This window comes from Tamandua tetradactyla, chromosome 7, assembly GCF_023851605.1.
Source record: "Tamandua tetradactyla isolate mTamTet1 chromosome 7, mTamTet1.pri, whole genome shotgun sequence".
Classification (NCBI taxonomy): domain Eukaryota; kingdom Metazoa; phylum Chordata; class Mammalia; order Pilosa; family Myrmecophagidae; genus Tamandua; species Tamandua tetradactyla.
The window spans coordinates 145,342,062-145,368,922 of record NC_135333.1 but is presented as its reverse complement, the minus strand read 5'-3'; the positions used below and the strand labels follow the sequence as shown (position 1 = coordinate 145,368,922).

Sequence of the window (26,861 nt, the reverse complement as noted above, 5' to 3'; positions counted from 1 at the left end):
AAGCTGAAACATAGGATTTATGTTTCATATCTATTGTAACTTTTTCCATACCAACTATTTGGTTTTGTGATTTTTTGTTGTTGTTTACTTTCGTTTTGTTCATCTATAAAACTCCTGGAATGAATACATTTTAAAATAATGAGGAACCCATAACATAAATAACATTTTTTGTGAAGAATAACTGTTTTCCAAAAAAAAAAGATAAATCAAATTAGAAGAGTGGCATTGTTTTTACTTCACAGTTTCTCAGCCTATGGGCTATTGACATTTTGGGCTGATATTTCTTTGTTGTGGGGCTGTCTTGTGCATGTAGAATGTTCAACAGCATCCCTAGCTCTGCCCACTATCCATAACGACTCATGCTCTGCCCCACAAGTCATGGCAACCAGAAACTTTGGCCCAGGCATTGCCAAGTATCCTCTGAAGGGCAAAATCCTCTTTGGTTGCGAATTTTTGTTTTACATTTTAGTGAATCTATTTAATGTTTGGTTTAATAGAAGACACCTGGATTTTCATATGTGCTTCTCAATCTGTGGTGATATGATTTGATTGAAGTATTTCAATAAAACCTAGCTTCATGCATATATGTAGTTGGAAAAGTGAAGATTGTATTAATAGCTTTTATACGTAACTGGATATTCTTTGATGCTTGGCAAGTGTAGTTTCTTAAATATCAGTTGTAATATGTAATCTGAAACCATATCAATGAATTTTTCATATTCTGTTAAATTAAAATTCATTGGTCTATCTTGAACTCTGAGTGGCTCCTTTACTCATGTGTGATTTTTGTAACATCATGTAATAATATATTAATTGTTCATTGAATTTTGCAGATCTTCCAAGTACTGACGCATTTTTCAATATAATACAGAGAAGTGTTATAATGAGAATTTATACTTCTCATTTTGTCACACAAAATATTAAAAATGTGTTCTCAGAGGTCAAGGCTATTAATTCTTACTGCTTCATCAAGGACATTTTTAAGCGAAACTGGCATTCTTTACTATGAATCTAGTAGACAAGAATGTAATGACTAACTACTACATTTTGGTGTCACTGTGATTTATGCTAAGGTGCCAACAGTTTTACTCAACATTGCCTTTATACCGTCCTTGTAAATGTCAGCACAGTGTAACAGTATTATGAAAATTGTTTTCACCTTACAGACTCTCTATAAGAGGCCTGGGACTCCCAGGGGTTCATGGACCACACTTTCTAATTCATAATTAATTAACTTTTTACATTTGACTCTTCTATTCAACTAAAGTTTATTTATTCATACCCTTTAATCTCTCTCTGCTGGTACTACTGATAGTTTCAGTGGAAGGATTTCTTCTTTTAAAACCGAGAACTTGGGTGGTGTGATGGTGGCTCAGTGGCAGAATTCTTGCCTGCCATGCTGGAGACTTGGGTTCAATTCCTAGTGCCTGCCCATGCCAAAAAAAAAAAAAAAAGACAGAAAAGCCCTATGAACTTAAATTTGGTGTTTGACAGCTAATATATACTTAAGTTATCAAGTATTTTTTAAAATTGAATTTAAATCTTGACTAACATCTTACACTGTCTATATGATTAGTCAGGTTTAGGTATTACTTTATAAATTATCCTTTTAAATTTGTCTTTAGTTACTTCCTTTTAAATGAGTATTAGCTGGTAAGTAGTAAGTTACATTACCATCTTTTACTTTATTTCAGTGAAAAATGTTTCTCTAGGCATATATGAGATGGAAATATTTTTATATAGCATTGTGGGAATTGGACAAACTTTAAGTAACAAGATAAAATAATTGCTGTCTTCACATTTATTGTTTAGTTGTTAAATATGTTAAATATTTGGCAACTTTTGTTGCCAAATACTGAGTTTTTTAAAACATGAAAACAGATATATGTTATACACTAATATAAATAAGCTTCAATAAGACAACATTGAAAAAGATGCTGCTTATCTGTTTTTTTTTTCCCGTTATATACACTGGTTGTAATAGATATGGTTCTTCTGATTCATGTATCTGTTTACTAAAATATTCTGGGGGATTCTTTAGCATGGGACTGAATCAAGCATTAGTTACTAATAATTAAAATTACCCTTATTTATCTTTCTTTTTTGAATATTTTCAAGCATAAAGAGAAGTAAAGAGAACATTACAGTGAACTCTAACATACCTATTATGTAGATTTAAGAAATTATTAACCTTTTGCTGTATTTATTTCATTTATTTGGCAAGAGGGTGACTAGGGTATTTAAAATAAATTATGGCCTCATGATATTTTACCCTTTAATATTTAATACATCACTATAAAATGAGGGCATTTTATAACTACAATACTTTTATTACATTAACAAAAATAATGATAACTTAATATATTTTACTACATAGCCATAAAAATTTCTCCGCTTGTCTTCTACCCTTTATATAGTAAATTTTTTGAAGCCAGGATCCAAATAAGGGTAATACAGTATACTGGTTGTTATGCTAAATTAGGTTCCTTTAATCCTGAAGAGTCTTTGGTTTTGTTTTCCCTTCTGCCTTTGGCTTTTTTTTTTTAAGTAACTGGATCAGTGTCCAATAGAGAATTTGACTTTTTTTGGATTTGATTGCTTCCCTGCAGTATTGTTTAATTTGTTCCTTTGTCTTCTGTATTTTCTGTAAACTGGAGTTAGATGTAAAGGTTTGATTAAATTCAGGTTGAACATTTTTGACAAGAATACTTTGTAGGGAATGTGTAGTAATTCATATTGCTTCATATTAGAACTCCCTTAATATCTGATGTTCCCATGCTAGCAATGTTAAGATTTGTCAGTGGGTTGAAGTGATGACGTTTTCATCTCTTTACTGAAAGCTATATCTTTTTTCTTTATGACATGAAAGTAAAATGGAAGTGACATATTTGACACCTTGCAGACATATTGTTCCCCATTAACTTTTCACATAAAAATATATGTATCATTTGATGATCATCAACAGAATCAGTTGCATCTATTAGGAGTTGAAAAGTGCTGATTTTCTAATTCTGTCATTCTTTCTAATTTGATACTGTTGAAATATAAATCAGTTTAGGGCTACTTGGTAAACCTTGAAATATAAATTCCTCCAGGATAAGATATCTGTTTTCTATTAAATACCAATTTTTATATTAAAGAGATTACATTATGTAAAGTCTACTTCCAGTGGTGACAAAATGACTTTTTGAATTTTTTTTAATATCATGAAGAATCATTCATTTTTATATATTCATTATATTTTAATCATTGGTAAAATGAAGACAAAAGTAGTATCTAGGGATCCAAGATGGCGTCTTAGTAAGGTACATGCGTCTTAGTTCCTCCGACTCCAAATCAACTAATAGGTGAACAGAAACAGTACAAAACAACTCCCGGGGCTACAGCAGGGAATGGACACACAGCGTAACCAAGTCTGGGCTGGCTAGTCTGACTGCGAAACTCAGCTGCGGTGAGTGAGATCCCCGAGCGGCGGGCGATTTCCCGAGCAGCCGCAGCTGCGGCGGTCCGAGCTAATCCCTCCCTCCTTCCGGGGCTGGCTGAGAGACTCGGAGAGACAAGCTTCCCAGCCAAGGCGACCGGCGCCACACTTTTGCGGGCGGCTTCGAGTCCGCGACTACAAGTCTCGGATCAGAGGGCTATCCAAAGTCTGGGCTGGCAAGTCTGATTCCGAGTCTTGGCTGCGGCGAGACCCCCGAGCGGCCGCAGCTGCGGCGGTCCAAGCCAATCCCTCCCTCCTTCCGGGGCTGGCTGAGAGACTCGGAGAGACAAGCTTCCCAGCCAAGGCGGCCGGCGCCACACTTTTGCGGGCGGCTTCGAGTCCGCGACTACAAGTCTCGGATCAGAGGGCTATCCAAAGTCTGGGCTGGCAAGTCTGATTGCGAGACTTGGCTGCGGCGAGACCCCCGAGCGGCTGCAGCTGCGGCGGTCCGAGCTAATCCCTCCCTCCTTCCCGGGCCGGCTGAGAGTATCGGAGAAGTAAGTTCCCCAAGCCGAGGCAGGCGGCGCCCTTCTTTTGCGGGCGGCTTCGAGTCTCGGCTTTAAGTCCGCGGCTACGAGTCCCGGATCAGAGGGCTATCCAAAGTCTGGGCTGGCTAGACTGACTGCGAGACTCAGCTGCAGTGAGACCCCCGAGCCGTGTGCGATCTCCCGATCAGCGGCAGCTGCGGTGGTCCGAGCTACTCCCTCCCCCCTTTCTGGGCCGGCTGAGAGTATTGGAGAAGCAAGTTTCCCAAGCCGAGGCAGGTGGCACCCCTCTTTTGCGGGCGGCTTCGAGTCTCTGCTTCGAGTCCGCGGATACGAGTCTCAGATAGGAGGGCTATCCAAGCCGCGGAAGCCCCCCCCCACGGGAGGCTTCCTGGTCCGGTGGGGAATCCTCCAGGCCCGCTGCGGCCCGCAACCAGCCACAGGGTCCCCTCAAGCCGCGGCAGCTGACGCCCCCACCACGCGCGGCCCCTGAACCAACGGAGAGATTTGGATCCGAAAGCCCCAGGCCACGGAGATCGGTGACTGGGGGAGACCCATTCCAAACACTTGAGACAAACGTGTGCCACGTGCGCCACGTACTGGGCAAGATAAGAAAAACAGATCCCAGAGATTTCACAGAAAAATCTTACAACCTTGCTGGGTCCAACACCCAGAGAAATCTGAATAAATGCCCAGACGCCAGCAGCAGAAGATAACTGTCCACGCTCAAAAGATTGAGAATATGGCCCAGTCAAAGGAACAAACCAATAGCTCAAATGAGACACAAGAGCTGAGACAACTAATCCTGAATATACGAACAGAAATGGAAAACCTCTTCAAAAATGAAATCGATAAATTGAGGGAGGACATGAAGAGGACATGGGCGGAACATAAAGAAGAAATAGAAAAACTGAAAAAACAAATCGCAGAACTTATGGAAGTGAAGGATAAAGTAGCAAACATAGAAAAAATAATGGATAGTTACAATGATAGATTTAAAGAGACAGAAGATAGAATTAGTGATTTGGAGGATGGAACATCTGAATTCCAAAAAGAAACAGAAACTATAGGGAAAAGAATGGAGAAATTTGAACAGGGTATCAGGGAACTCAAGGACAATATGAACCGCACAGATATACGTGTTGTGGGTGTCCCAGAAGGAGAAGAGAAGGGAAAAGGAGGAGAAAAACTAATGGAAGAAATTTTCACTGAAAATTTCCCAACTCTTATGAAAGACCTAAAATTACAGATCCAAGAAGTGCAGCGCACCCCAAAGAGATTAGACCCAAATAGGCGTTCTCCAAGACACTTACTAGTTAGAATGTCAGAGGTCAATGAGAAAGAGAGGATCTTGAAAGCAGCAAGAGAAAAACAATCCATCACATACAAGGGAAACCCAATAAGACTATGTGTAGATTTCTCAGCAGAAACCATGGAAGCTAGAAGACAGTGGGATGATATATTTAAAATACTAAAAGAGAAAAACTGCCAACCAAGACTCCTATATCCAGCAAAATTATCCTTCAAAAATGAGGGAGAAATTAAAACATTCTCAGACAAAAAGTCACTGAAAGAATTCGTGACCAAGAGACCAGCTCTGCAAGAAATACTAAAGGGAGCATTAGAGTCAGATACAAAAAGACAGAAGAGAGAGATATGGAAAAGAGTGTAGAAAGAAGGAAAATCAGATATGATATATATAATACAAAAGGCAAAATGTTAGAGGAAAATATTATCCAAACAGTAATAACACTAAATGTCAATGGACTGAATTCCCCAATCAAAAGACATAGATTGGCAGAATGGATTAAAAAACAGGATCCTTCTATATGCTGTCTACAGGAAACACATCTTAGACCCAAAGATAAACATAGGTTGAAAGTGAAAGGTTGGGAAAAGATATTTCATGCAAATAACAACCAGAAAAGAGCAGGAGTGGCTATACTAATATCCAACAAATTAGACTTCAAATGTAAAGCAGTTAAAAGAGACAAAGAAGGACACTATATACTATTAAAAGGAACAATTAAACAAGAAGACATAACAATCATAAATATTTACGCACCGAACCAGAATGCCCCAAAATACGTGAGGAATACACTGCAAACACTGAAAAGGGAAATAGACTCATATACTATAATAGTTGGAGACTTCAACTCACCACTCTCATCAAGGGACAGAACATCTAGACAGAAGATCAACAAAGAAATAGAGAATCTGAATATTACTATAAATGAACTAGACTTAATAGACATTTATAGGACATTACATCCCACAACAGCAGGATACACCTTTTTCTCAAGTGCTCATGGATCATTCTCAAAAATAGACCATATGCTGGGTCACAAAGCAAGTCTTAACAAATTTAAAAAGATTGAAATCTTACCCAACACTTTCTCGGACCATAAAGGAATGATGTTGGAAATCAATAATAGGCAGAGTGCCAGAAAATTCACAAATACGTGGAGGCTCAACAACACACTCCTAAACAACGAGTGGGTCAAAGAAGAAATTGCTAGAGAAATTAGCAAATACCTCGAGGCGAATGAAAATGAAAACACAACATATCAAAACTTATGGGACGCAGCAAAGGCAGTGCTAAGAGGGAAATTTATTGCTCTAAATGCCTATATCAGAAAAGAAGAAAAGGCAAAAATTCAGGAATTAACTATCCATTTGGAAGAACTGGAGAAAGAACAGCAAGCTAACCCCAAAGCAAGCAAAAGGAAAGAAATAACAAAGATTAGAGCACAAATAAATGAAATTGAAAACATGAAAACAATAGAGAAAATCAATAAGGCCAGAAGTTGGTTCTATGAGAAAATCAATAAGATTGATGGGCCCTTAGCAAGATTGACAAAAAGAAGAAGAGAGAGGATGCAAATAAATAAGATCAGAAATGGAAGAGGAGACATAACTACTGACCTCACAGAAATAAAGGAGGTAATAACAGGATACTATGAACAACTTTACACTAATAAATACAACAATTTAGATGAAATGGACGGGTTCCTGGAAAGACATGAACAACCAACATTGACTCAAGAAGACATAGATGACCTCAACAAACCAATCACAAGTAAAGAAATTGAATTAGTCATTCAAAAGCTTCCTAAAAAGAAAAGTCCAGGACTAGATGGCTTCACATGTGAATTCTACCAAACATTCCAGAAAGAATTAATACCAATTCTCCTCAAACTCTTCAAAAAAATCGAAGTGGAGGGAAAACTACCTAATTCATTCTATGAAGCCAACATCACCCTCATACCAAAACAAAGATATTACAAAAAAAGAAAACTACAGACCAATCTCTCTAATGAATACAGATGCAAAAATCCTCAATAAAATTCTAGCAAATCGTATCCAACAACACATTAAAAGAATTATTCATCATGACCAAGTAGGATTCATCCCAGGTATGCAAGGATGGTTCAACATAAGAAAATCAATTAATGTAATACACCATATCAACAAATTAAAGCAGAAAAATCACATGATCATCTCAATTGATGCAGAGAAGGCATTTGACAAGATTCAACATCCTTTCCTGTTGAAAACACTTCAAAGGATAGGAATACAAGGGAACTTCCTTAAAATGATAGAGGGAATATATGAAAAACCCACAGCTAATATCATCCTTAATGGGGAAAAATTGAAAACGTTCCCCCTAAGATCAGGAACAAGACAAGGATGTCCACTATCACCACTATTATTCAACATTGTGTTGGAGGTTCTAGCCAGAGCAATTAGACAAGAAAAAGAAATACAAGGCATCAAAATTGGAAAGGAAGAAGTAAAACTATCACTGTTTGCAGACGATATGATACTATACGTCGAAAACCCGGAAAAATCCACAACAAAACTACTAGAGCTAATAAATGAGTACAGCAAAGTAGCAGGTTACAAGATCAACATTCAAAAATCTGTAGCATTTCTATACACTAGCAATGAACAAGCGGAGGGGGAAATCAAGAAACGAATCCCATTTACAATTGCAACTAAAAGAATAAAATACCTAGGAATAAATTTAACTAAAGAGACAAAAGACCTATACAAAGAAAACTACAAAAAACTGCTAAAAGAAATCACAGAAGACCTAAATAGATGGAAGGGCATACCGTGTTCATGGATTGGAAGACTAAATATAGTTAAGATGTCAATCCTACCTAAATTGATTTACAGATTCAATGCAATACCAATCAAAATCCCAACAACTTATTTTTCAGAAATAGAAAAACCAATAAGCAAATTTATCTGGAAGGGCAGGGTGCCCCGAATTGCTAAAAACATCTTGAGGAAGAAAAACGAAGCTGGAGGTCTTGCGCTGCCAGACTTTAAGGCATATTATGAAGCCACAGTGGTCAAAACAGCATGGTATTGGCATAAAGATAGATATATCGACCAATGGAATCGAATAGAGTGCTCAGATATAGACCCTCTCATCTATGGTCATTTGATCTTTGATAAGGGAGTCAAGCCAACTCACCTGGGACAGAACAGTCTCTTCAATAAATGGTGCCTAGAGAACTGGATATCCATATGCAAAAGAATGAAAGAAGACCCATATCTCACACCCTATACAAAAGTTAACTCAAAATGGATCAAAGATCTAAACATTAGGTCTAAGACCATAGAACAGTTAGAGGAAAATGTAGGGAGATATCTTATGAATCTTACAATTGGAGGCGGTTTTATGGACCTTACACCTAAAGCAAGAGCACTGAAGAAGGAAATAAATAAATGGGAACTCCTCAAAATTAAACACTTTTGTGCATCAAAGAACTTCATCAAGAAAGTAGAAAGACAGCCTACACAATGGGAATCAATATTTGGAAACGACATATCAGATAAAGGTCTAGTATCCAGAATTTATAATGAGATTGTTCAACTCAACAACAAAAAGATAGCCAACCCAATTACAAAATGGGAAAAAGACTTGAATAGACACCTCTCAGAGGAGGAAATACAAATGGCCAAAAGACACATGAAGAGATGCTCAATGTCCCTGGCCATTAGAGAAATGCAAATCAAAACCACAATGAGATATCATCTCACACCCACCAGAATGGCCATTATCAACAAAACAGAAAATGACAAGTGCTGGAGAGGATGCGGAGAAAGAGGCACACTTATCCACTGTTGGTGGGAATGTCAAATGGTGCAACCACTGTGGAAAGCAGTTTGGCGGTTCCTCAAAAAGCTGAATATAGAATTGCCATACGACCCAGCAATACCATTGCTGGGAATATACTCAAAGGACTTAAGGGCAAAAACTGAAACAGACATTTGCACACCAATGTTTATAGCAGCGTTATTTACAATTGCAAAGAGATGGAAACAGCCAAAATGTCCATCAACAGACGAGTGGCTAAACAAACTGTGGTATATACGTACGATGGAATATTATGCAGCTTTAAGACAGGATAAACTTATGAAGCATGTAATAACATGGATGGACCTAGAAAACATTATGCTGAGTGAGTCTAGCCAAAAGCTAAAAGACAAATACTGTATGGTCCCAATGATGTGAATCGACATTCGAGAATAAACTTGGAATATGTCATTGGTAACAGAGTTCAGCAGGAGTTAGAAACAGGGTAAGATAATGGGTAATCGGAGCTGATGGAATACAGATGGTGCAATAGGACTAGATACAAAAACTCAAAAATGGACAGTACAATAATACCTAATTGTAAAGTAATCATGTTAAAATACTGAACGAAGCTGCATCCGAGCTATAGGTTTTTGTTTTGTTTTGTTTTGTTTGTTTTGTTCTTATTATTATTACTTTTATTTTTTTTCTCTATATTAACATTCTCTATCTTTTTCTGTTATAATGCTAGTTCTTCTAAACCGATGCAAATGTACTAAGAAACGATGATCATGCATCTATGTGATGATGTTAAGAATTACTGATTGCATATGTAGAATGGTATGACGTCTAAAAAAAAAAAAAATGGTCAGCACAATACTGCCTAATTGTAATGTAATTATCTTGGAACGCTGAATGAAGCTGCATCTGATCTATAGTTTTTTTGTTTGTTTGTTTTTTTTCTCTTATATATTTTTGTACTTTTTATTTTTATTTGTGTTTTCTCTCTGTGTTATCACTTTATTTCTTTTTCTGTTGTAGTGCTATTTCTTTCTCTAAATCGATGCATATGTACTGAGAAATGATGACCATACACCTATGTGATGATATTAAGAATTACTGATTGCATATGTAGAATGGATTGATTTCTATTGTTGTGTTAGTTAATTTTTTTAATTAATAAAAAAAAAAAAAGTAGTATCTACCACATAAGATTGTTATAAGGCTTAAAACGAGCTAATGCGTATAAGGAGCTTAGAGCAGAGCCTGGTAGATGATAACTACTTATAATACCCGATGTAATAATAATAATAATAGTTAAATGATAGTAGTATAATTATTGTTATTTAAGTTAAAAATGATTCCATATCTGATCAAAGGCAGATATTTCAGCCTTTACTGTACTTTAGCAGCTTATAGAGGCTCATTTAGAGCTTCTTTTAGTATGAAGGCCCATGTGTGACATTTCAATTTCCTATTTAAAGCAGCAACAACATTAGTATGTAACAGTATATAACAGTATCAGCATTAGTTATAATTGATTTTCATCTAATTTCTGGGTAAATTATGAATAAACTAATATTTGTGGAGTGACTCACAAATTAAATGCACTTCTTTGTTAAAGGCAGCATACTTACTTTGAAGAGAAAAAATATCTTCCTCTGGTTTATCTACTCAAATTCCATATCACAGTTTTCAGATGTTAAAGGTTTGTTTGAAATAAGATATACTCATTAATTATTGGTTATCATGAAGACATGCTATTGGAGGAGATAAATGTCTAGATGTCTACCTTATCTCAAGTACTTTTGATCAGTAATGCCAGCCTCTGAATGAAAGGAATTCAAGAGTTCCAGAAACTTATCAATAGTAATAATGACTAGTATTTACATGCTCCTCATGTCTCTACATGCTTTTATTGTACATTATCTCATGGAATTTTTGTAGCAACCTTATGATGTGTCATTATTATCCCCATTTTTCAAATAAGGAAACTGAGGACTTGGTAAAGGTAATATCCCTGCCTAAGTTCACATTGTTAGTGTGATAGAGCCAGAATTTGAACCAAGATATGACTCCAGAGCTTATTTTTCTGTGTATTTCTTTAATTGATTTAGTCATTATGTATCTTGAGCATTTATATTTCAAATATATATAAACCCATTTTAAGTACAGTGCTTTAGTGGACATATTTTTTCATTTTTATATTTAGTTAATACCTAGGAGTGGAATTGCTGAGTCATATGGTGAGTGTATGTTTTACTTTATATAAGAAACTGCCGAACTATCCCTATTAGCAGTTATGAAAGTTCCAATTACGCTACATCCTTAATCTTTTTTGTTTTAGCCATTCTAGAGAGTATAGTCTTTTTGCATTGTGGTTTTACTTTATATTTCTCTGCTGGCTAATGATGTGGAGCATTTTTTTCATATGTCCATTGACCATTTGTAAATCTTCTTTTGTGAAAAATCAGTTAAAATTTTTTTGCTCACTTTAAAAATAAGAACTGTGTATCCTTTTATTATTGAGTTTTAAGAGTTCTTAATATATTCCAGTATCAGTCTTTGCTTTTTTGTATATTATATATTTTTCCAGTTTTGGCATGACTTTTCATTGTGTTAGTGGTAAGTTTCTGTCAAAGAGGAGAATTTTTTAATTTTGATGAAACCCAGTTTAGCCATTTTTTTTTCCCTTATGTCTCAAGCTTTTGTATTTTTCTATTAAGGAAATCTTTGCCTACACTAATGTTCCAGAAAGTCTCTGATCTCTCTCTCTGTTTTTGTTGCTAGGTCAGGTCCTCATCATTTCACACGTACAGTACCTAGTACTACAGCCTCATAATTTCTATTAGGACCTTGCCCTCCAACATTCCAGACTCATCTTTCTTAATAAAATGAACCAAAAATTATTTTATCTTTTAAGGTGAAATTGTGATAGATTTAGGGTTCTTACAGATGATTATGGTCAGGGATCCTATGAATTAGATCTCTGAGGGAAAAAATATGAATTAAGGGGAATTTGCAAACTGTAGATGAAATTACCACCTTTTATTTTTCAACTTGTAAGTGAAGAACCAGCTAGAGGCCTGCATTTATGTCGCTTCCATTCTCAGTAGGCAGTAGCTTGCTGTTGCCTAGAGCTTGCAATTCTGGCTGTGTCTAAGAATCACCTGGGAGCCTGCTTAGATAGATTCTGCCCCAATCTTCACAATCTCTAGGGTAAACCTCAGTAGATTATGTTTTTATGAAGCTCTCCAAGTGTATCTGATGTAGCAACAATTTTGGACCTACAAATGGAAACCAGCAATTGAGAACATAAATGCCAGATTCCATAATCTGTATGTATGTATTACAGATTTCAGTGAAAAATAGGGTACAAAAGTTTCCTTTTGGAGAGGATTGTTTTATATTTAAGGAATTATCAGTTGATTCCCTGATTTTTTTAAAGGCCAATATCATTAAATTTGTCAGAGATCTTAATATTTTCTAGTTCTATTGTTAATCCTGAGAGACTTTTAAAATAATTATCAGCCAGAAATAAATAATTATACTTTAGAGTTAAGAATTAGAATCACACATTTGTTAGGTTAGAAATTACTTTTAAAGTGATCCATCTTTGTTATTAAGATTAACACTATCTTAATATGCCTTTGCAATACCTTGTAGTCCTGATTGAAGAGTAGCTCTTAACCAGGCACTGAGTTGGAGGAAAGAGTGTTTTCAAGCGGAGGGAAAATAGCATATATCTAAATCCTGGATTAGTGCTTTTAAAAAATTGAAAGTATTACTGAAGCAACAAAAACTCTTGGAAAAGAGATGAGAGGAAAGCAAGATCTGAATCCTATTAAGGGGATGAATTTTCTACTTTATTTTAAGGTTTATAGATGTGATAGATTATGTTTCTAAATCTGACTACAACAGTATCTCCCATTCCACACAGCTGCAGGTAGAATGCAGTAGAAGTGACTTTCTGGGACTTTGAGCTGAGGCATTAAAAAGACTGGCAGCTTCTGCTTTTGCATTCTGGAGGAAAGCAGCCAACATGTTTGACTACCCTGAGACCACTGTGTTGTGAGGAAGTCCATGCTCTCAATATAGGAAGTTTAAAGAAGCTATTTTGAGGGAGGAAAGGAGAGAAGGAAAGAAGGCGAAAGGAAATACTGGGAAGAGAAGATGGGAAAGATATGCCCAAAGAGCTCCATCCTGTTTCACTCATCCTAGCTGAGGCATCAAACACATGAGTGAGGAAGTCATCTGGACATTTTGGCTCTAACAGACACCACATAGAGCAGAAATAAGCTGTTACCTACAAAGGTCCACCCAAATTTCAGAATTTTGAGTAAAATAAGGGATTGTTCTTATTTTAAGCCACTAAATTTTGAGGTGTTTTGTTACACAACAATAGATAATCATAATAGAATTTGGGGTCTTCAAGTGGGGTGCCATCATAACAAAAAGGTAAATATTTGGCATTGGCTTTGGGATTGGGTAATGGACAGACCTGTAAAGTCTCAAAAGATTGTTAATGGAGGCTGAAAGCATGGGGAGGAAATTGCTATAAGAAGCTGAAGCATAGAGGACCTGAATTGTGAACTGAATAAACAATCAGATAAACATGGGAAATAGAAGGTACACTTAAATACCAAAGCAAGATAAAGATGTCACAAGAAAAGAAAATTACAAAGCCATATCCCTTATGAATATAGATGCAGAAATTCAAATCAAATATTAGCAAGACAAATCCAACAGCACACTAAAAGAATTATACTCCATGATCAACTGGGTTTAAACCCTGGAATGGGAGGAGGTTTAAACCCTGGAATGGGAGGATGGTTTAATATAAGAAAACCAAGTGATGTCTTAAACCACATTAACAGAATGAAGGGTGAAAACTACATTTTCATCTTAGTTGGTACATAAAAGGCATTTGACAAAATCCAGCATTCCTTCTTGATAAAAACACCAAAAAAAAAAAAAAAAAGATGCTAGGAATAGAAGGGAGTTTCCTCAACAGGGCATATATGAAAAACCCACAGCTAACATACTCAATGTGAAAAATTGAAAGCTTTTCCCCGAAGATCAGGAAAAAGACATGGATGCCACTGTTGCCACTGTTATTCGTCATTGTAATGGAGGATTTAGACAAGAATAATAAATAAAAGGCATCCAAATTAGAAAGGTAGAGGTAAAACTTTCCCTATTTGTAGATGATGTGACTCTACATATAGAAAATGCTGAAGAATTCACGAGAAAGCTTCTAGAACTAATAAATAAGAAAAGTAGCAGGTTATAAGATCAACACCAAAAAATCAGTAGCATGTCTATATACTGGTAATGGACAATCTGAAGAAGAAATTATGAAAAAAAATCCATTTGAAATAGCAACTAAAGGATCAAATATCTAGGAATAAATTTAACCAAGAATGTAGGGAACTTATACATGGAAAACTATAACATATTATTGAGAGAAATTTAAGATGATAAAGAAAACCTAAATAAATGGAAGGATGTTCTGTGTTCATAGGTTGGAAAACTAATATTGGTAAGATGCCCATTGTACCCAAAGTAATTTACATATTCAATACATCTCAATTGCAATTCCAGTAACCTTCTTTGCAGAAATGGAAAAGCTAATCATCATATTTATGTGGAAGGATAGAGGGCCCCAAATAGCCAAAACCATTTTGAAAAAGAGGAACAAAATTGTAGGACTCAAACTTTTCAATTTCAAAACTTTCTGTAAAACTACAGTAATCAAAACAGCATGGTACAGCACAAGAACAAATGTAGTCCAATGGAATCATATTGAGAATTCAGAACTAAGCCCACACATCTGTGGCCAACTGACTTTTTTTTTAAAATTTTTTATTAATTAAAAAAAAATTACAAGAAACAAACATTCCCAACACATACACTCAGCAATTCACAATATCATCGCATAGTTGCATATTCATCATCATGATCATTTCCCAGAACATTAGCATGAATTCAGAAAAAGAAATAAAAAGACAACAAAAAAATATAACAAACAGAAAAAAAATTTTTACAGGCCATACCCCTTACCGATCCCTTTCATTGATCACTAGCATTTCAAACTAAATCTATTTTAACATTCTTTCCACCTATTATTTATTTTTATTCCATGTGTTCCTCTTATCTGTTGACAAGGTAGATAAAAGGAGCATCAGACACAAGGTTTTCACAATCACACAGTCACATTGGGAAAGCTATATCATTATACAATCATCATCAAGAAACATGGCTACTGGAACACAGCTCTACATTTTCAGGCAGTTCCCTCCAGCCTCTCTATTATATCTTGGATAACAAGGTGATATCTGCTTAATGCCTAAGAATAACCTCCAGGATAACCTCTTGACTCTATTTGGAATCTCTCAGCCGTTGACACTTTGTCTCATTTCACTCTTCCCCCTTTTGGTCGAGAAGGTTTCTCAATCCCTTAATGCTGGGTCTCAGCTCATTCTAGAGTTTTTCTCAATCCCTTGATGCTGAATCTCAGCTCATTCTGGGATTTCTGTCCCACTCTGCCAGGAAGATCCACACCCCTGGTAGTTGTGTCCCACATAGACAGAGGGAGAGTGGTGAGTCTGCTTGCTGTGTTGGCTGGAGAGAGAGGCCACATCTGAGCAACAAAAGAGGTTCTCCTGGGGGTGACTGTTAGGCCTGATTTTAAGTAGGCTTGACCTATCCCCTGTGGGGTTAAGTTTCATATGAACAAACCCCAAGACTGGGGGCTTAGCCTATAGCTTTGGTTGTCCACACTGCTTGTGAGAATATCAAGAATTCAACTTGGGGAGGTAGAGTTTTCCCCCGTTCTCACCATTCCCTGAAGGGGACTTTGCAAATACTTTTCCACTCACTGATCAAATCACTCTGGGATTCATCAGGGCACCACCTGGACAAACCAACAAAATCTCATGTCCTATACAAAGTTCCATGTACTTATGGTGTTCAATAACTATCTACGTAAGTTATATTAGGAGATGCACTAGTCAAAGTATAGATTTGTACCAAATAAACATTTTTTGCTTTAGTCTCACATATTAGTTGAAATTTTAAAATATTAAGTACCATCTATTTTCAGCACACTGCAGTAATGACATTCTTTTGTTCTTCCTCATGCAAAAACATTTTTTAAATTTGTACATTTAGTCACTATCATTATACACTCTAGGCATTCCTAGATTATACCATCTCAATCTTTATTGTCTATCTTTCTTTGTGATTTCATTTATGTCCCAGCCCTCCTCCCTCTATCATTCTCATATGCAGCTTCATTCAGTGTTTTAACATAATTGTATTGCAGTTAGGTAATATTGTGCTGTCCATTTCTGAGTTTTTATATTCAGTCCTGTTGCACAATCTGTATCCCTTCAGCTCCAATTACCCAATATCTTGCCCTATTTCTATCTCCTGATGGTCTCTGTTACCAAGGAAATATTCCAAGTTTATTCACTAATGTCAGTTCATATCAATGAGACCATACAGTATTTGTCCTTTTGTTTCTGGCTAATCACACTCAGCATAGCGTCCTTAAGGTCCATTCGTGTTGTTACATACTTCATAACTTTATTGTGTCTTACAGCTGCATAATATTCCATCTTATGTAAATGTCACAGTTTGTTTAGCCAACTGTCTGTTGATGGACATTTTGGCTGTTTCCGTCTCTTGGTAATTGCCATGGAGGCGAGAAGACAGTGGGATGATATATTTAAATTATTAAAAGAGAAAAACTGCCAACCAAGAATTCTATATCCAGCAAAATTGTCCTTCAAAAACGAGGAGGAAATTAAAACATTTTAAGACAAAAAATCACTGAGAGAATTTGTGACCAAGAGACCAGCTCTGCAAGAAATACTAAAGGGAACACTAGAGACAGATACGAAGACAGAAGAGAGAGGTGTGGAGAAGAGTATAGAAAGGAAGACTGTGAGCAAAGGTAAAAAGAAGGAAAATTAGATATGATATATAAAATCCAGAAGGCAAAATAGTAGAAGAAAGTACTACCCATGCAGTAATAACACTGAATGTTAATGAGTTAAACTCTCCCATCAAAAGACATAGTCTGGCAGAATGGATTAAAAAACAGGACCCATCTATATGCTATCTCTACTCAAAGGACACGAGGCCAAGGACGCAAATGGACATTTACACACCAATGTTTATAGCAGCATTTTCCTCCATTAGTTTTTCTCCTCCTTTTCCCTTCTCTTCTCCTTCTGGGACACCCACAACACGTATATTCATGCGCTTCATATTGTCTTTCAATTCCCTAAGTCCCTGCTCATATTTTTCCATTTTTTTCCTATAGTTTCTGTTTCTTGTCGGATTTCAGATGTTCCGTCCTGCAGTTCAGAAATCCTATGTTCTGTCTCTTGAAATCTACCATTGTAGGTTTCCATTGTTTTTTTCATCTCTTCTACTGTGTCTTTCATTCCCTTAAGTTCTGTGATTTCTTTTTTCAGACTTTCAGTTTCTTCTTTTTGTTCTTTCCTTGCCTTCTTTATATCCTTCCTCAATTCATTGATTTAGTTTTTGATGAGGTTTTCCATGTCTGTTCGTACATTCTGAATTGTTTCAGCTCCTGTATGTCATTTGAATTGTTGGTTTGTTCCTTTGACTGGGCCATATCTTCAGTTTTCCTAGTGTGATTTGTTATTTTTTTCTGGCGTCTAGGCATTTAATTACCTTAATTAGTTTATTCTGGAGATTGCTTTCACTTGTTTTATCTAGGGTTTTCTTGCTGGATGAATTTGTTGTCTTTCTGTTCTTTGACATTCCGTTCAGCTTTATCTGGACCTTTAGCTTAAGTTTTGTTTAACAGAGGAGAATTTTTCAGTTCTTGTTTTCTTGTTTTTTGCCCTGCTTGTGTGGTGCCTTTCCCCCCCACACACGTAGGAGGGTCTACTTAGATATTATAGAACCCAGCCAGATTTTCCCAGACCAAACTGGCCTCCTATCAAGAGGAAAGAGTCACCTGCATCGGTTTTCCCTGAGGGTGAGACACAGCAGGTTGAAAGACTTTCCTGTGAAGTCTCTGGACTCTGTTTTTCTTATCCTGCCCAGTATGTGGCACTTGTCTGACTGCAGGTCCCACCAGCATAAGATGATGTGGTACCTTTAACTTTGGCAGACAGACTCTCCCTGCTGGGGGCGTGGTGGAGACAGAGGAGAGGTTGTAGGCTGGTTTTAATGGCTTCAAATTACCAAGCCCTGGTGTCTGAATTCCTTGATGGAGGGATTCCACCTGGGTGGGGCTTCACTCCTCCCCTCAGGAAGGCACAAGCTCCAGAAAAGCCCCCAAAAGAGCTCACTTCTGCCTATGCCTGGGGCAGTTGCAGCCTGAAAAGTCCTGCCACTGTATCCAGAGGCAGTCAAGCCTTTGTAGATACACAGCCACAAAAACCTCTGTTTTCTTCTTTTTTTTCCCCCTTTTTCTGTCAGTCCTGCCCCCTTGGCGCCGGGGCAAAAATGAGCAACCTCTGCTTTGATCAGGTTCAGCTAAACTGGGGGCCTGTTTTTAGTAGTCAGAATGTGTTAATTAGTTCCACAATTGGCATTTGATTGTGCCCAGTCCCTGCTGCTGGTAAAGTCTTTTCCTGTCCCCTCTGGGAAGCGGCCTGTGGGGGAGGGGCACTGGCCGCTGCAGCTTGGGGAACTCACGGTTCTGGGGGGTGCTCGCAGCTGGTCCAGCTGGTCCAGACTGGGGTACACTGTGTGTCCGGTCACTATCGTGGCTCCGGGAGCTGTTCTGTACTGTTTCTGGTTATTTAGTAGTTGTTCTGGAGGACGAACTAAAATGCGCACGTTGTTAAGCCGCCATCTTGACCTGGAAGTTGCCAATTGGCTTTTTTTTTTTTTTTTTTTAAATATTTTTATTTTTTTACATGGGCAGGCACCGGGAATCAAACCCGGGTCCTCTGGCATGGCAGACAAGCATTCTTGCCGCTGAGCCACCGTGGCCCGCCCCCAATTGACTTTTGACAAGGGTGCCAAGTCCACTCAATTGGGAATGAATAGTCTCTTCAACAAATGGTATTGGGAAAACTAGATATCTATATGCAAAAGAATAAAGGTGGACCCTTAACTTACTTCATTTGCAAAAATTAGCTCAAAGTGATCAAACACCTAAATATCCAAACCCAAACTATAAAACTTCCAGGAGAAAACATAGGGAAGCATCTTCAGTATCACATATATTAGAAATCGGCTTTACACCCAAATCATGAGAAGCAAAAGGAAAATATATATATATAAATTATACTTCATCAAAATTCACCACTTCTGTACATCAAAGAACTTTATCAAGAAAGTAAAAAAACGATTCACAGAATGGGAGAAAATGTTTGGGTGCAGGAGCTTTCCCTAGCTCCCACCTGGGGTCTTCCTCGCAGCGAGACGGGGGAACTCGGTAGCTGACTGGTCCCGGGGGCTCGAAGGTCTGGAGGGCGCGCGAGACGAAGAACGACTCGCGGGAACTGGAGGAGCTGGCAAGACCTGCGCACCAGAACGTTTATTGGCGGAAGTACAGAGCTTTATATAGTGGCGAGGCGGGCCAGGGGAGGTGCGCTGCGTGATTGGTGAGGAGGCTAAGGGGTGGCAGCGAGGGATTGGGTGAGCTGAGAGCAGAAAGGTCCAATGGAATAGCTTGAATATGTTGCTAGGCAGAGAGCTAGAGGAACGGGGCCGAAATTACATCCGGCATTTGGGAAACATCTATATGGTAGCATTTAATAGCCAGAATATATAAAGAATTCCTATAACTCTACAACAAAAAGAGAAATAACCCAATTTAAAAATGTCTTGAATAGATATTTCTTCAACGAAGATATACAAATGGCCAGAAAGCACATGAAAAGATGCTCAACATGATTAGCCATCAAGAAAATACAAATCAGAGCCACAATGAGATACTACTTCACACCCGTTAGAATAGCTTACTATTTAAAAATACAGAAAATAGCAAGTGTTGGAGGGGGTATGGAGAAATAGTGCCCATCAACTAATGAATGGACAAACAAAATGTGGGCTATACTAGAATGGAGTATTATTGGGTTGTTAAAAGAAATGAAGTTCTGATGCATGTTATAGCATGAATTAACCTTGACAACAGCATTTTGAATGAAATAAACCAGACACAAAATAACAAATACTGTATGATCTCACTTTTATGAAATAATTAGAATATGCAAATTCATAGACTCAGAAACCAAAATACAGGTTACCAGGGGCCAGGTGGTGGTGGATAATGGGAATTAATACTTAGCTGGTACAGAGTTTCTGTTTGGGTTGTTAGAAAGTTTTGGTTATAGATGGTTATAATGGTAGCACAATATTGCAAACGTAATTAACAATTGAATTTTATATCTGAAAGTGTAAAATTGGGAAATTTTAGGTTTCTATGTATGTTACCAGAATAACATTTTTTTAAAAGTAAAAAACAAAAAAACGTGGATCAGGCTAAGAATAGTCTCAGGCAGAATGCTTGAAGTGTAAGCTGGTCAATAGATGAGCTAAAGAAGGAAAACTGCAGGCACAATTTAGAGGAAATAAGAAGTGACCAGGACTTGCTGGGTTTAAAAATTGTAGAGACAGTATCTTTGCCGGTAAGCTTCTCAGGGCCAGGGTTTATGGCTTTTTTTTTCCCTTCCTTTTAAAAACTGTAGCCCCCATGCCTAGCATGGTGCCTGGAATATAGTGGGTACTTACATGTTTTATAAGTGAGTGAACATCTTTATTGAGCGCTTTATGTAATGGTCTCTGCCCTTGTGAAGCTCACATTCTCATTTTTGAATGAATAAATGCAACTGTGAGGGTGACCTTAACGTCCTGGGAGCTTGTTCTCTATTATGAACCCCATATTGTTCCTGTGCTTTCTAAAGAGAGTCCTGTAAGAAAATAGGTGACGGGTGGGCCACGATGGCTCACCAGGCAAGAATGCTTGCCTGCCATGCCAGAGGACCCAGGTTCGATTCCCAGTGCCTGCCCATGTAAAAAAATAAAAAATAAAAATAAAAATAAGAAAAAGAAAATAGGTGACCACACATCAAGGAAAAGGAGGATATTTGTTTTGATTACATTTTCTGGACTCATACAAATAGCTAGTATTTATTGAGCACTTAACAATAATTTGTGAAAAATATATGTACAAAATTATGTTGCACTCTTAAAAAGACCCAGAAAATAATGGCACAGTAATATCTGTTCTACATGTGAGAAAATTGAGGATTAGAGATATTAAGAAATTTGGTCAAATTCACCAAACTTCTAAATGGCAGAGGCAGGTTTCAGATTCACACCTTCTGATTCAAAGTCTAGAAGTCCTTCTCTATACGGGAGGAATTATAGTGTCATTTATTTTCTCTTTATTGTTCTACATGATTTGGTATTAAAAATTTAAGTTATGTTTTGCCAGTGCTTTAGAATGGCAAGGATTATTACTGTTCTGTTTTCTGGCTGAGTCTCTTTCATGCATGTTGATTCATACAGCTTAACGTAGGTTGCATCCGTAAAAACAATTCTTGTTTGTTTTCTGCAGGATGGTTCTTTTCTATCATTTTAGGATTGTTTTTGTCGGTTTTATTTTTCCTTTGGAGGAGCTGGGCAGACTGACTGCCCTCAGTAAAGCCCACATGTATCAAGATAATGCATAATCTTTTATTTGTTGTATGCTTATATTATGATGATGAATGAGCTTATTAAAAATTTGTGTATTTGCCAATTTTTTTCTTGCTCAAATAAATTCAGATTTTATTCAAAGTTTACTTTAAAATAATTTTAACTTAGTTATGATTTCCACCCCTTAATGGTTTTTGTTTCATGCTGTCTTATTTGATCCTAGTGTATTTAATTGTTTATCAAAACAGATATGTAGATTAATTAGCTTGTTGTCTCTCTTTCCCATTTACTGTTAAATAAGAATAATGCCAAAGGAGCCTAGAGACTAAATTATAACTGTTCTCATGAATAGGTACTCTGTTCCCTCTGGACCATATTTGAGATTATCAAAGCTTCACAAGATACTGTAATTTATCTTGTAGCTACATTTTCATTCTTTGGTTGTAAAAAGTTATTTTCCAAGCTATATTAAGTTTAAAAAATTATCTTTAAGTTTTAGTGCTTTTTGAGAGAATATGAAATGTTGCTTTTGTCAAAACTTAAATGAGCATATTTCAAACTAATTTTTAGATGTTTAAAATCTTTAAATTAAAATGTTTGTCATTTTAATTTTAATTTTGATAAATTATCAAAATTATTTAGAACATGCTTGGTTTATATAGGCATGAATAAATGTCTGTTTTTAGCATCGTATTTCTCCTATCCTTTTGTAAATTTTCTCAAATCTACAAAGTCCCTTGATCTGGAATATTCTGACAGCATTAAAAATGGCCTGATGAGGTTTATATCGACAGCTTAATAGAAAATTTCAAAGGGAAAGAAAATGTTCTTTGGCACAGAGTTTACTAGTGTGAAGATGTGCCAGATTCCCCAGAGTGACAGTGGTAGACATTGCTGGTATAACCTCAGGTGAATAACAGAGACGTCCCTTCATTAAAGTGGTTCACAGGCAAAAGGAGAGCTAGAAGTCAGTTTTCTCCATGAACCGAAGCAGTTCTTCCTTCCTTGGTAAGACTTTTCTGGGATTAATGAATGTATATGGGGCCACACACATATAACAAATTTGTTTATGATAGATGTGTTATACTTCATGAAAATAGTCTAAGTCATAAACACTATGTGACCATGCTTGCCTGAGAGAACTTGTATTTATCCCCTCCCTTACCATCTTTAATTTTTTATTTTTTTCTAAGTGGTGAGTTTGGGTTTGCAGTCATAGGTTTTTTTCTTTAGAAATAGTATAAATTGGTAATTTATTTTCTTAGTATTGGATTGCTTAATGCATTAGATTTCTGAAATTATTCCTTAAGGGATGTTTGTTTTCTGTTTTGAAATACCTGGTGTTTGGGTAGTTGCTTTGTAGAGCTATGAAGGTACCTATTGAATAGTGAAAAAGAATATATAACATTTGGCAAGTTAAAAAAAATAAATGAAAATATTTTTCTAACTCTCTCTTGTGAAACATAGAGGAATCTGTGTTCAACTGTTGCTGAGCTTCTACAGTGAAAAAATGAAATACTTTGAAAGCATTTATTGAAAAGTAAGAATGAATTAATAATTCAGCTTTCTTTTAGGTATCTTTACAAAGTTTAAAAGGGAAGTATGTCTTTTCCTTTCCCTACTAATTGTTTTTTTAACAAAGCAGTAAGATGAACATTCAGAAAATTAAAGGATACCCTCCAGCCCACAGAAAAGTCCTTTAATGTTTTTGTTTTACTTAAAATAACATTAAAGGGCAATCACATCTTATCTGTACTAATTTCTTAGCTCTTTTCTGTAGGGATTTTGTCCCCCCCCCCGCCTTTTTTTTTTTTTTTTGCGTGGGCAAACACCAGGAATCGAATCCAGGTCTCCGGCATGGCAGGAAAGAATTCTGCCTGCTGAGCCACCATGACTGGCCTTGTCCCTTTGTTTTTAAAGTCTGAGAGGTTGAAATCATCTGCTTAGCAGTAGTGGTAAAAGAGTTTCTGCTGTCATGGCCAACGCTGAATATCACTTAATGCTCAATAGTACTTAAATCAAAATATAATTTTTTTTTATTTGAAGCATGAAGAGGTAGGCTTCTTGTAGCTTTAATAACTATATCAAAGTAATATAGTTTACCAAGTAATGTTTGCATGATTTCTGAGAGAAGATAAATAGTAATTCATAGAACATTTTGTTTCAATTTTCTTTGGTTGTTCTAACTTGAAACACATTTGTAAATTTCATGTAAGGATGAAACAGTGGAAGTTTAGCAAATTCATTTCTTTCCTGGTGAAGGAAGGATTGTCCATGATAGATGGCCAAATATCCCCTGGGGAGTACAGGATTTTCCCAGGGTCTTTTTTAACAAACAGGTCTTTATTTAGCCTGCTTGTTACAATTTCTGTACTGGAAAGCAAGAAGCAAACCAAAGATGATATTATTAGCCCCTGCCTGATGAGTTTAACTTATAACTGGTAAGTTTAGAAGAAAGGGAAACACTAGAAGAAAGATGAAAACAGAAGTATATTTGTAATTCCAGTGTCATGATGAACTTAAATGTTCAGAGAAAACTATTAGTAAGAATACCAAAATGCTGGGTACAATATTTTTAAAATTTAGTTTTAAAGTTTGACTGAGCTGTCAGTAAAGTAAGGAAATCAGTAGGAGGGATAAAATTATTGAGAACGTGGGGACCCAGAAAGGTGATGAGCTCTGGAGTCAGCATTTGTCATAACTAGCATCTACAGATTTCTAGTGGTGTAAAGCTTGAGTTTTATTTATAAGAGAAAGGGGGAAAAGCCCATTCATGATGGAATTGGCGATCTCTCTACATAAAATTAGGAGTCCTGAAGGGTGCACCATTCTTAGCTAATAAACTGGAAAACATGCCTACAGAGTAAGACAATGGTATATTTCCCAGTCTTGACTTAACTCTCGGTGGAATGAGGTGGGGATCTACCTTGACAATTCGTAAGCACAGGCACATGCTCATACATGTGTGGGTTTGGGCCCAGAATTTATACTATCTCTGTAGCCTTAAAGTACACACGCACATCCAATTTTGTTTAAAATCTTCTTGGATTATTGATGTACTCAGGTCCCTGAAAGAATCAACCTAACTCCTCTTTAGAAGAGAGTACTTTAAACAGAGGCCTATGTATGAGCTCTCAAGTAAAAATCAGTAAACACATGAGTTAACACGCTACCATCAGAGAGAATCAGCATAATGGACCATCCAGACATATAAAGTCTGCACCAATTAGAATTATCAGTTACAAAGTAATTCAATGGCTGAGAGGTAATATTAAAAGAGTTAATGGTGAGAACTTTAAAGAATTGTTGAAAGACAACAATCCTCTGATTAAGGAGATCCCATAAACTTCAAGCAGGAAATCTAAAAAAAGAAATTACAGTGTTAATGTTAGTATTTGACAAGAATAAAGGCTGAAAGTGATGGATTAAGCATTTAAGTTATTCAGAAAAATAATAGAATAAACTGAAAGTAGATAGAAGGAAGAATATAATAAAGATAAGAGAATAAGTTAAATAAAAATCACACACAGTTGAGATTATTAAATTTGTTGTTTGTAAAAGCTAATGAAATCACCAAGCCTTTGACAAGATTAAAGAAAAAAAAAACCAAGAAAAGCCAGTAAGAATATGAAGGGGATACAACTAAAAATGTGAGCAGATATTTTAAAGAGAATTTTATAAATAATTTTAAACCAATGAATTTGAAAAAATTACATGAAGTGAACAAGTTTCTAGAAAGATATTACTTCCCCAAATTGACTCGATAGAAAAATATACTGATTTTTATATTATAATCTAATCAGTAATGAGTCATTTTACAAAGAAAACATGAGACCCAGATAGATTTATGAACAAGTTCGATCAAACATTTAGGAAACAAATTATTCCAATCTCACATAAATACTCTATTTTATAATTCTAGAGTACTTTTCTTCTCTTGCTTTTTAATATCTCTGAAATCAAGTTGTCTTTAAATTGTTAGTGTTCTACAATCTCTGTTGATGACTTTTATGCACTTTATATCATCTCTGAATTTGGAATGTGTGGTACAACTGATAGCATCTTACAATTCCCATTAGCTCCTCTCTCCCCTCTCTCCCCCCATATTTTATGATGTCTCTGAAGTCAGCAGTGCAGCTAATAGGTGATGGTATCTTAGAATCAATGAAATAATAAAAGAAAAGAAACATTCCCTAAATGAAGCTGGTACAATTTTGAAAACTATTGGTAGACTTTATTTTTTTTATTAAAGCTTTGCGTTTATAGAGGAATTGGGCAAATAGTCATATATACCCATCCTACCCTCAACACCCAACACCCACCCTCCAACACAGTTTCTGCTATGATTAACATCTTGCAGCAGTGTGGTACATTTGTCACAATTAATGAACCAATATCAATACATTATTATTTATTATATTTCATAGTTTACATTAAAGTTCACTTTTTGTCTTGTACATTTCTCAGTTTTGACAAATGCATAATGATATGTGTCTACCATTATAGTTTCATACAGAATAGCTTTCCACCCTAAAATCCCTTGTACTTTACCTGTTCATCCTCGCCCTCCTTTCCCTCAAAGCCTTAGCAACCACTGATCACTTTTCTGTCTCTCTAGTTTTGCCTTTTCCAAAATGTCATATAGTTGGAATCAGATAGTATGTATTTCTAACTGGCTTCTTTCACTTAAGCAATATGCATATGAGATTCCTCCATGACTTTTCATGGCTTGATAGCTTATTTCTTTTTATTGTTGAATGACATTCCATTGTATAGACATGTACAGCTTGTCCATTCACCTATTGAAGAATATCTTGATCGTGTCCAATTTTGACAATTATGAATAAAGCTGTTATAAAATTTTTGTGCAGGTTTTTGTGGGAACATGAGTTTTCAACTCCATAAGGTAAGTACCTAGGAGCACAGTTGTTGGATCATATGGTGTAACTATGTTTAACTTTGTAATCACATCTATAAAAACCTCCACAACTAAGAGTCCATTTTGAGTTAATTTTTGTGAAAGATATAAGAACTATGTCTAGATTCTTTTCTTTTTTTTTTGTTTTAACCTTTGGATGTGGAATTGTTTCAGCAACATTTATTGAAAAGATTATCCTCCCTCCATTTAATTTCCTTTACTCCTTTGTCAGTTATCAGTAAGCTA

General features: G+C 36.3%; 1 protein-coding gene across 11 annotated transcripts in view; it reads left to right on the top strand.

Annotated features, from left to right (window-relative positions):
* OSBPL8 (oxysterol binding protein like 8) overlaps positions 1-26,861 on the top strand; it is a 271,517-nt gene that overhangs the window by 125,527 nt on the left and 119,129 nt on the right. The window lies entirely within an intron of this gene.